Source organism: Peromyscus maniculatus, chromosome 6 (assembly GCF_049852395.1).
Source record: "Peromyscus maniculatus bairdii isolate BWxNUB_F1_BW_parent chromosome 6, HU_Pman_BW_mat_3.1, whole genome shotgun sequence".
Taxonomy (NCBI): domain Eukaryota; kingdom Metazoa; phylum Chordata; class Mammalia; order Rodentia; family Cricetidae; genus Peromyscus; species Peromyscus maniculatus.
Genome location: NC_134857.1, coordinates 56824434 through 56836246, shown reverse-complemented (window position 1 = coordinate 56836246; position 11813 = coordinate 56824434). Strand labels below are relative to the sequence as shown.

The window sequence follows — 11813 nt, the reverse complement described above, 5'->3', positions numbered from 1 at the left end:
AGCTCATTCTCTCTCTCTCTCTCTCTCTCTCTCTCTCTCTCTCTCTCTCTCTCTCTCTCTCTCTCTCTCAACTGCGATAAACCTACCTTTATTTTCTGGCACCTAATTATTCAATATATAAACTTTTACATTATGTTTCCTTCTTCCTTCTTTCTACATAACCTGCATCATCACTAAGGGCCTTCCCCATCCCATGTCACCCCAATCTTTTATATCAGCAGAAATCTATACATTGTTACCACATAAATTATCTTGAACAAATGACTAGTATTTCATCTCTAAAACAAAAATTGCCTTTGAAAATTTTTCAGCTTCGGCAGAAGATAGCCAGAGGCAACAGCAGAAGACAGCCATGGTGTCCCTATGATGAGCAAGTATGTGGTGGGGAGATGAGAGACAAAGAGAAGCAGAGTGGTTTGTGCGCTGTGAAGAGAAGTGAATCCCGGAGATAAAACAGCTGTGAGGAACAACCTGATGAGAGATGTCTGCGCTTCTACCTGGGGCCACAGTGACGTCTCAGCCCATGCTGCCACCCAGGGTCATATCTGGGTCCATGGTTCTACTTCAGTGGAGGTCTGTGTTGATGCCCATGGCCCATGTTACTGTTCATGGTCTGTGCTGCAGCCTGAAGCCATGTTGATGTCTGAGAGCTGGGCTGAGCTGACTCCACCCCTCACTGGCCACCACATGATGGTGCCAGTGGAGACCTGTGCTCAGGAAAGCTGGCCCTGATAGTGTGAGTACGGGAGAACTGACCGTGCCCCTGGCTGTGTGGCATGGGCACAAGAGAGCTGGTCCCACCCCTTTCCCAAGGCAGCATGGGAGAGACTAAACGCATGTTTCTCAAGCTCTTCAGAGATCTGCTAAATATGACATTTAAAATGGTTAATGTAAAAGCTTCCCATAATAGAAAGAAATGCTCCTAGTGGGAACACTAAAGTTACAAAGAGAGATAGATAGGGCACAACTCCACCTGAATTATGGTAACACTAACCACTTGACAAAGCTTCCTTATGCCCTTGCCTGATGCCAGGGCTTTGCTCAAACTGTGCACTGTTGATTGCCCTGCTCTGACTGGCAAAAGTAAGGTCAGTCCCCCAACTTCCTTCTCCACAGTAAAATCTCTAGACCTGGGTTTGGCAGCCAGAGGCCAGTGCTGATCTGTGTGGCAGCTAAAGATTGAATCCTGAGCCAGGCGGTGGTGGCACACGCCTTTTATCCCAGCACTCGGGAGGCAGAGGCAGGTGGATCTTTGTGAGTTCGAGGCTAGCCTGGTCTACAGAGCGCGATCCAGAAAAGGCGCAAAGCTGCACAGAGAAACCCTGTCTCGAAAAACCAAAAAAAAAAAAAAAAAAAAAAAAAGATTGAATCCTGTCCTGTCTGATAGCTGAAGACCAGCCACTGCCCCCAGCAAAGTCATCGAGATCACGGGAGCCTAAGGCAACCATCTAGGTCGTGGGTAAGTCTTTGGCATTTTAACTGATACAGATTTAGACTATGTCTCCTGCTATAATTTACCCTTCTCAGTTCTTTGATGATATTGACTGACTAACTGTAGCTATAACAACAGCAAGCACAGCAGCTGCTCCCCTAAGGCTGCAGCTGCCTTCATTTCATATGTAAAAAATCAGGCTTAGGGCCTCACTTTCCTAGAGCTACTAGGTCTCCAGCTGAGAAAGACAGTTTCTACATTGCTACCAGACTCTGAAAGGAGAGAAACTCACAGATGCAGTATTAGTCAGAGTTCTCTAGAGTCACAGAACTTATAGAATGAGTATGCACATGTATGAATTTATTGGAATGACTTACAGGCTGCAGTCCAACAATGAGTAGCTGTTAAGTCCAAGAATCTAGCAGTTTCTCAGTCCCACAAGGCTGGGTGTCTCAGCTGGTCTTCTGTATATGCTGGAATCCCAAAGAAGTAGGCTCCAATAACAGTGGAGGAATGGATGTGCTCTCAAGGAGAGGGCAAGCAGGCAAAGAATGAACAATCCCTTCCTTCTTCCCTTGTTCTTATATAGGATTCCAGCAGAAGCTGTAGTCCAGATTAAAGATGTGCCCCTTCAGGCCTCAAAATCTGCATCAAGCCTGTGTCTTCCAGCTTCAAGATCTGAATCAAAGACATGTTGTCTTCCTACCTCAAGATCCAGTCTACTAGTGTGCCCTCCATTTCTAGATTATAGTTCATTCCAGATATAATCAATTTGACAACCAAGAAGAGCCATCACAATGTACCCCTTGTCAGCTTGACACACAATTGTATCTCCCTATGTCATGATTAGTTTCTAGATGAAAACAATAACCAGGTCATAATAACACTGAAACATAGTAAAACTATCTCACCTACAATCTCAAATGCATAATATATTTAACCAGGTCATAATTATGCCTAACATGATATAACTATCCTCCATACAACTGAAAACAAATTATAAATTTAGAATAGGTAGCAATGTCCCTTGGGAGGCATCCTTTTAGTATCTCAAACTTACATATGATATTCTCTTGGATGTTACTACATATAGTAAGGAAATTGAAAGAAACACAAATACCTGTTATTTCCACAGAGGGCTAATGTAGTCAACCTGCCACCAGGTTGCTGGCTGGTCACCCCAGGGAATGGTGTCATATCTGGGGTTCAGCATTGGTCTCTGCTGTTGGCAGATCTGGCACTCAGCAGCAGCTATAACCAGGTCAGCCTTGGTGAGTGGAAGTCCATGTTCCTGGACCCATGCATAAGCCCCATCTCTGCCATCATGGCCACTTTGTTTATGGGCTCACTGGGCAATGACAGGAATAGCTGGGGAAAGAGGCTGACTGTCCACAGAATTGGTCATCCTATCTACTTGAATTCTCAACTCCTGCTCAGCTGAGTCACCTTCTGGTGAGCATTGACATGGGATACAAGTATCTTCAAATCCTTTGCCCATTTCAAGAGATCTATCCACATAGGTTTTTCCTATATGTCTTTCTCACCAATTTTCCAATTGCACTCTTTACAAGTCCCTGACCATCCAGCCAATCCATTGGCTACAACCCATGAATCAGTGAATATGGTGATATTTTATTTGTACTGAAATGTGATTTTAATTTTATGTTAATAAAGTTGCCCTGGGGTCAGAGCTATTAGAGCCATAGCAAGAGTGTGGTGGTTAGAAGAGCTAGGTAGATTTCTGTGTGTTCAGGGATACAGCCAGTATTGGAGACATATGCCTTTAAGACCTAGAGGGCGGTACTTACAGGCAGTGATGAGGCAGTCATGTGGTTGGGTTTACAACCAATGAGAAGGCAGAACAGAAAGACTATTTAAAGACAGACAAACAGGAAGAAGCTCACTCGGGGAAGTTAGGAGCACTGTAGGAGGTAAGATTTTATCTCTGAGCTCTCGGCTTTCTCCTTTACATTGGCTCTGTGTTTCTTATTTTAATAAGACGATTGGTTACATCTACAAGTGAATAATCACACATATGGCCATTTCTCCTTTCAAACAAACTGTAATACCATAGGTACTGCCTGGAGTTCTGCCCACTGTGAATATTTCCCTTTGCCAGTATCTTTCAGGGTTGGCCCAGAAAGGGGTTGTAATGCTGCAGCTTTCCACTTCTGGGTGATGCCTACATAACATGCATAACCATCAATAAACCAGGAACTAATCTTCTCTTCCTTAGTCAACCAATCATAGGGAACACCACCATGAGGCTATAGGTGAATGCTTGGCAACAGAGAGCATTATAGAAGGAATAGAAATCACAGCCATTTGGGCAACTTCTTCATGTAACTTGCTTATGCCTTCAGGACTTGCTCAGACCGGATCTCATATATACCACTTCCATTTGAAAATATTTTGCTACTGTATCATACTACACATGGACTTTATGACTTTGTGGGTCCAACAACATCCAGTTCATGGTGGCCAGTTCAGGTCTTATGGTAACTTGGTGGCCCATTTTCAAATGTTCATTTTCCACTAAGGTTCAATACGAAGCCAAGAGCTGTCTTTCAAAGGGAAAGTAGTTGTCTATAGATGATGGCAAAGCCTTGCTTCAAAATCCCAAATGTGTCTTCTGTGATTCACTTATAAGGGAACTGCCAAAGGCTCCAAACAGCATCCCTATCTGTCACTGACACCTCAAGTGTTGTAGGGCCTGCTGGATCATATATATACATATATTATGAGTTCTGTGACTCTAGAGAACCCTGACTAATACAGATTTTGGTACCAGAAGTGGGTCTAGAGAAACAGAAGTATAAAAGTGAATCTTTAATAGAATTTTTAATTTGCTAGCACCTTTAAATTCACCAGCACCTTCAGCTACTGAAGCTTTTCCAGACACTTTCTCTCCTGGGAGCTCAGAAAGTACTGAAATCCCCTGGCATAAACTATATTTCAAACTTGAAGAGGTAAAAGACTTTGATTATCTTGATTCACCAAAGGAGGAGCAATGGATTTAGTGAAACTTTTGACGGTTTGGGGGAAAATGATTCTCATGGTTAGTTGATCTTAATATATCTGGATAAATTGATAAAGGATAGTAATGAGCTCCATGAGAAAATTAACCAACTTCAGAATACAGTGAAGGACAACCATGAACTTAGTAATAAAACTGACCAGCTCCAGATGTGAATAAACAGTAGAAAGTTTTCTAAATGTGCTGTGGAAGAGCATCTTCTCTCAAGCAGACACAGAGCTCGAGTTGCAGAAAATAAAATGGAAGTGCTCATTATAAGGTTGGCTAAATTACAGCAAAGATTCAAGTCTCAGCCTCAGAGGGTGTCAGCAGTTAAAGTAAGGTCATTAATTGGTAAAGAGTGGGATCCTGTGATTTGGGGTGGCAAAGTGTGAGAGGACCCCACTGAAGCTGAGAACTTTGAATCTTCATATTCTCCAGGGTTTATCTCACCTCGGAAAATAGCACCCTTGGCCCAACCTTTTGAAATATTGCCCTTTTCACCTTTCATTGAAGAAATTAATCATTCAGTGTCTGCTAAAATAGCAGTGAGTTTTTCTGAAGGAAATTCCAAGCAAGACAATACTGAGGTCCATCAAGGCCACCCGTAGTTGCCTCTAAACCTATAGCCAGACTCAAGGCAAGGCAGGCTCCCAAGGGGGAGGTAGAAAGTGTAGTCCATGAGGAAGTGTGCTACACTATTAAGGAACTTAATGAGTTTGTTAATTTGTTCAGGCAGATGTCTGGGGAATATGTGTGGGAATGGGTTTTAAGGGTGAGAGATAATGGTGGAAGGAAGATAAAATTAGATCAGACTGAGTTTATTGATCTGGGCACACTGAGTGGAGATTCTAGGTTTATTATAGAAGCTTATACAGTCAAGGCTGGGCAGTGGTGGCGCATGCATTTAATCCCAGCATTCAGTAGGCAGAGACAGGTGGATCTCTGTGAGTTCGAGGCCAGGAAGTGAGTTCCAGGAAAGGCGCAAAGCTACACAGAGAACCCTGTCTCAAAAAAAAAAAAAAAAGGTGTCAAAAGTTTGTTTCCATAGGTGGTTGAAGTGTTTATTAGAAAATAGCCTACTGAAAGGGAGTTGGAGTTTGTTTCCCTTTATTAATGTTGGTGAAGGAATTTTAAGGCTCAGGGAAATTGCAGTGCTAGAGTGGGTAGGCACTGTGTAAAACCTAATCTTTCACAATGTGAAGGCCCAGAAGACATGCCCTTCATGAATCCTCGAAGATGCAAAATAGTGAGAGGGACATCAGCACATTTGAAAAGATTTGTTGTCTCTGTTTTCCTTGTGCCCGACCTTAGAATTGGAGATTCTGCTGCTCAACTGGATGAATTAAATGCAGTTGGTTTAATTTGGCCCTGTTGTAGCAATGGGCAGGTAGCAGCATTGAATTTCCAGAGGCAAAATGGTTGCAGTTATCATAATGGGCATTGTAAACAATACAATGTTCGTAATGGCCTAACCTGTAATGGTCAGCAAAGGCAGGGTGAATTTTATCATGTTCTAAGTTTTATGGACCTTTAGCACTGGCTCATCAATCGTGGTGGGTGTTTCTAGAAAAATAAATAGATAAGAAGCCTAACACATTTCTGTTTAATCTGTATAAGCAGAAAGTTTCTCATACAAATGAAAGAAAGGATGCACTGGATTGTGGCAAAAGCCAATCTAAGCCAGTGAATCAATTTCCAGATTTGAACCAGTTTGCAGACCCAGTACCTCTCAAATGAAGGGATGGACAGATTCCCCTGAGGAAGGATCCTGATAAGACACCTAAAAGTTTTACAGTTACCCTTTCTCAAGTTCTTCCCCAAAGGGAACTCAGGAAGAGGAAACAATCAGATTTTCTGGGGCTTTGTTGGATACTAGTTCTGTATTGACACTGATTCCAGAAGATCTCTACATTGTGGCCCTCTAGTTAAAGTAGGGGTTTATGGAGGCTAGGTTAGTGGAATTTTAATAATAATTAATGGTGTTTTGGCTAATGTCTTACTCACAGTAGATCCAGTAGGTCTCCAAACTCATCCTGTGGTTATTTTTCCAGATTCAGAGTGTGTAATTGGGATAGATAAACTTAGAAGTTGGAAGAATTCTCACATTGATTCCCTGGCCTGTGGAGTAAAGGCTATTATGGCTGAAAAGCCTTTAGAGTTACCTCTGCCAAAGAAAATAGTGAATCAAAACCAGTATCGCACCCCTGGAGGAATTGCAGAAATCAGTGTCACCATCAAGGACTTCAAAGATGCAGGGGTGGTGGTTCCCACCACATCTCCCTTTAACCCTGTCTGGCCAATGCAGAAGACAGATGGATCATGGAGAATGACAATTGACTATCGAAAACTCAAGCAGGTAGTGACTCTGATTGCAGCTTCTGTACCAGATGTAGTGTCCTTACTTAAAAAAAATTAACACATATCCTGGTACATGGTATGTAGCTACTGATTTAATAAATGTCTTTTTCTTGGTATCTGTCCAGGACCACCAGAAGCAATTCACTTTTAGTTGGCAAGGCCAGAAGTATACCTTTACAGTTTTGCCTCAGGGATATATTAACTTCCTGCCCTGTCTCATAACTTAGTTAGAAGGGTCTTGATCATCTGTCTCTTTCACAAATTATCACACTGGTACACTATATTGATGAGATTATGCTGACTGAACAAAGTGAGCAGGAGGTTGCAACCACTTTGAACTCACAGGTAATACATACTTGTATCAGAATATGGGAAATAAATTTAAGGACTTTCTACTTCAGTGAAATTCTTAGGAGTCCATTGGTTTGGGGAATGCAGAGATATTCCTCCTAAGGTGAAGGGTAAATTATTGTACCTGGGCCCTCCCACCACCAAGAAAGAAATACAATGCTTAGTGGGCCTATTTGGATTCTGGAGAAAGAACATTTCTCACTTGAGTGTGTTACTCTGGTCCATATACCAACTGACTCAGAAAACTGATACGTGTGTGTGTGTGTGTGTGTGTGTGTGTGTGTGTGTGTGTGTGTGAATTTATTGTAATGACTTACAGGTTGCAGTTAACAATGGCTATCTGTGAATGGAACATCCAAGAATCTAGTAGCTGTTCAGTGGCATGAGGCTGTGTGTCTCAAGCTGGTCTTCTGTACATGCTGGAATCCCAGAGAAGTAGGCGCCAATGCCAGTGAAGGAACGGATGTGCTGACCAAGTGGGGGCAAGCAGGTAAAGAACAAACCATCCCTTCCTTCTTCCATTGTCCTCATGTAGATAGTATAGGGCTGGAGAAATAGGTCAATGGATAAAGTGCCTGCAGTATGAGAGTGAGGAATAGAGTTCAGACTCCCAGCACCAACATAAATGCCAGGTAGACATGGGGCCTGTGTGTAATTCTAGCTCTTAGTAGAGAGAGGTAGGATCACCAGGGCAAGCTGACAAGGGAAATGAGCCCTATCTGTGAGCTCTGCTTCAACTTAAGACACTTTGCTTCCATGAGCAAGGTAGACAGTGATGGAGGAAGATTCCTCAAGTCAGACTCAGGTGTGTATGTGCACCTGCCAACCATGTGCAACCTTGCATGCACACAAGCACCATATCACACACAGAGACACACATTAAAAATTGGCAATAAACTCCAGTTAAATAGAAGTAACATTCTGGGGTATGATTTCTGATATTTTAAACCATCAGTCTCTTCTACTTTGTTACAGAGATTTTTGAGAAATGAATTCAGACATCTTTGTAAGATAGGCTATGTGTTGCCATTTTATTGGTTTGATGCTCTTTTTTAGTTTTAAAAGTTAGCATATGAAGTGAAGGGTTTTGTTGTGATATTCTGATAGATAGTTATCCTTACTCTTCCCTTTCCTTGCTATCATTTCTTGACCTTTGCTCTATTTCTTACTGGTCTGCTGCTTCCTTCCACAAGCCCCTTCTCCTTTTATATCACAAGCATTTATTACCCTCTCTTTTATTGCTGAAAAACAAGAGCCTTCCAAGCTAAGCAGCTATATTAGCACATAACTGTAAACAGATAAGAATAGGCCCAAAGTTAATTATAATTTATTACTAACTTAACTATCTTTGGTTCTCTAATTAAAAGAGGAAGCAAATGACTCCCTGAGGAACATAACAAAATATTAATTGTGAAATGATGAAATAGCATTGTTTGCACACAAGCATAGAGCACACATGTCCAAGCACATAATGATTATTTGATCATTGCAATTATTAGGATGAACCTATGTTTAGGAAAGTGATACTTGAAAGAAAAAGGTACTTCTCACTGTTGATATCAAGGAGGAGAAATCAAAAAAAAGAATAAGTAATGTGCAAACTTTAACACATATCTTACTTCTAATCGAAATACAAAATAAGAAGATAGTGAAATAAACAAAGACGGGACACAACTTACCAAGTGTTTTATGAACAAGAATAGACAAAGATACAAGGACATTTTTAAGATAATCAGCTAGATGTCAGAGATGGTGGGAACACTGTTAGTCTCATTGCTACAGTGCATTCTTGATTGGTCAGGACGATAAAGGAGGAACAGAAACAGAATTTTCCCTAGTTCAGATATGGACCAGTTGAGTCCCTCTTTCGCATGAAGAAATAAAGCGAATTTGAAAATATTGATCCTGGGGCACCAGCCATTCCAGGGAAGACCTGCCCTACTTGGCCCCAGGTTCTGGCCATCAGGCAGGACACACACACACACACACACACACACACACACACACACACACACTCCCATCGTGAAGGTTCCCCTTCACCAAACCCCCGCATGACCCTACAATCTCCATGCCCAGCCCCCATGCCCATCTGCCTGAGACCCCAGCCACTTCTTGAGACTCAGAGCCCAGCCCCCAGCTGCCATCCTGCCCAGAGGCCCACCTGGACCAGAGGGTACCTGTGGTCATACCCAGAGAGGCCGGCCCCTAGGTCCCATCCCTGGGCACCAGCCATTCCAGGGAAGACCTGCCCAACTTGGCCCCAGGTTCTGGCCATCAGGCAGAACCCCCGCTTCCCCCGCCGACAAGGTTCCCCTTCTCCAAGACCCCCTCCCCCGCAGACCCTGCAATCTCCATGCCCTGCCTCCTCACCCATCCACCCAGAGACCCAAGCCACTGCCTGAGACTCAGAGACCAGCCCCTAGCACCCATCTGATCCAGAGCTTCCATCTGGACCAGAGAGAGGCTTCCTGAATCTGTCAGCTTTGTCTGGACCAAGTGCACTGCTGTGGATATTGCTCTATATATAAATAAAACACTGGTTGGCAAGTGGCCAGGCAGGAAGTAGGTGGGACAAGGAGAGAGGAGAATTCTGGGAGGCGGAAGGCTGAGGGGAGAGACACTACAGCCACCACGAGGAGAGGCAGCCTGTGAGGATGCCGGTAAGCCACCAGCCACGTGGCAGGGTATGGATTTATAGAAATGGGTTAGTTTGAGATGAAAGAACAGTTGGCGGGAAGCCTGCCACGGCCATACAGTTTATAAGTGATATAAGCGTCTGAGTGATTATTTTGTAACTGGATTGTGGGACTGCGGGGCTTGGGGAACCTGGAGAGAAGCCCTCCAGCTACAAATGGCGCCCAACGGCTCGAGTTTCCACCTTAAACCTGAGAATATTTAATAACCAATTCTGAACAGAGCCAAAAACAGGTTCCTGCTTCTTGTCTCATACGGGCAGCTAGACAGCGCAAGATGCAGGTTTGAACACTGGCGGGTTCCTGGCGGGTGCGTTTGACCGGCACTATGGCGGGAATGAGGCATCTGCCAGGGGCACATTATGCTATGCGGTAGATTTAGTCTTTACTAGTATTTAAAAAAAAAAAAAAAAAAAGGTTTCTGGGCTACACGCTGCTTTGATAAAAGCTTAGACCCACTATTTCTGAGACTTGATGACTCCCAGAGCTGGCGGAAAACGTACCACTGCCATGTTGGGAAGCTGAACTGGGCGGAGCCAGCAGCCACAGCGCTGTTTCAGGCTCAGAAGGATGCAGTTTAAAGCAATAGGCTCGAGGTAATATAAAACATAAGCCACGTAAAGATGGCTACCACACAGAGAATCTGGATTATGTTCTCTTTGATATTTGTAACTGAAAAAAAACATTTGATTACAAAAGCTGTTGAGTTATGCCAAAATGTATATTTTAAAGGTACCTTCACTTCAAAATTTGGATTTAAGGATATGTTGCTTTGGAAAAGAGATTCTGCTTTTGTTTCCACAGAAAGCCAGAGGCTGTGGATTTGTTCCAGATTAAGATACATCAGGTTTCACCAGCCAAGACCCCCTGAAAGGCCTCCGGTGACACCATGGCCCAGATGATCCAACATCCAGAGCAGTTTCAAGGCAACTGGTTCACACAATACAGCCTCACGGACTACCCCATAGGCCTAAAAATTTTCTTTGCATCCCCATAAGATACAGCGCCCCCCTCCAGCAGGAAGTAGTAAGAGATGCTACGCCCAAATTCCCAAATATACCAAGCTGGCTTTAGAGGTGGAATTGGCTCACTCCCCCTCTAAACCCAGACATATTGCTTAAAAAAAAAAAAATTGGTTAAGAGATTCTTGTGTCCCAAATCAGAAGAGCCCTCTGGTGTGGGACAGAGAAAAACCAATATTTTTATTTAAAACAGGTTGATTATAAATGTGATCTCTTTCTAAAAAAGAAAAGGGGATATGATATAGATATATAGGAGAATGTGGAGATGATGAGATAAAAGGGTAGATTAATGAACCTACTTTTAAAGAAAACTTGTTTGAAATGTCTTACATTGGTATAGATTTTAGTTCATGTTTAAAATGTTTTACATTGGTATAAATTTTAGTTTATTGATACAAACTTTAAGTTAATTTTGTTATACTATATATATGTTTCTATTCTTGTTTGAGGTATTATGTTTATGTAACTCATTTAAAATTGTAATGGATAATTAAAAATAGATTAATAATTAGTCATCTATGATAATCATATTTGTAGCCATGTTAGTTAAGTCTTCTAGGTATACATAGATATATTTCAGATAGATAGGTAATCTTCAAACACTTCATAGACCTGGAGAATATGGCATTTAAATAACTTAAAATTCTGTTGACGTGAGACACAATTGCTCCTGGCTGCACCAATTTGATCCCGAGAGAATGTTGGGCTTCTAAGACATTTCCATTGGGAAGTTTGTCTTCTTGGCACAAAATGGCCTACTGGGCAAAGAACTGCCCTTGCCTTGATGGCTGACAGTACAAATGCAATGCTGTCCTTTCTGGACAAGCGGGACACAAGGAAAGCGACCACTGTACTCTGCCAAGACAGGGTAAGATGGTCTTTCAGAAATCCTGCTTCTGAAAATGGTCTGTCAGATACTCTAGGCCTATAGCCAATTT

General features: G+C 42.6%; 1 pseudogene; it reads right to left on the bottom strand.

Annotated features, from left to right (window-relative positions):
• Nucleotides 1-2555: 2555 nt before the first annotated feature.
• Nucleotides 2556-4167, bottom strand: LOC102912832 (uncharacterized; annotated as a pseudogene).
• Between the last annotated feature and the right edge of the window lie 7646 nt (nucleotides 4168-11813).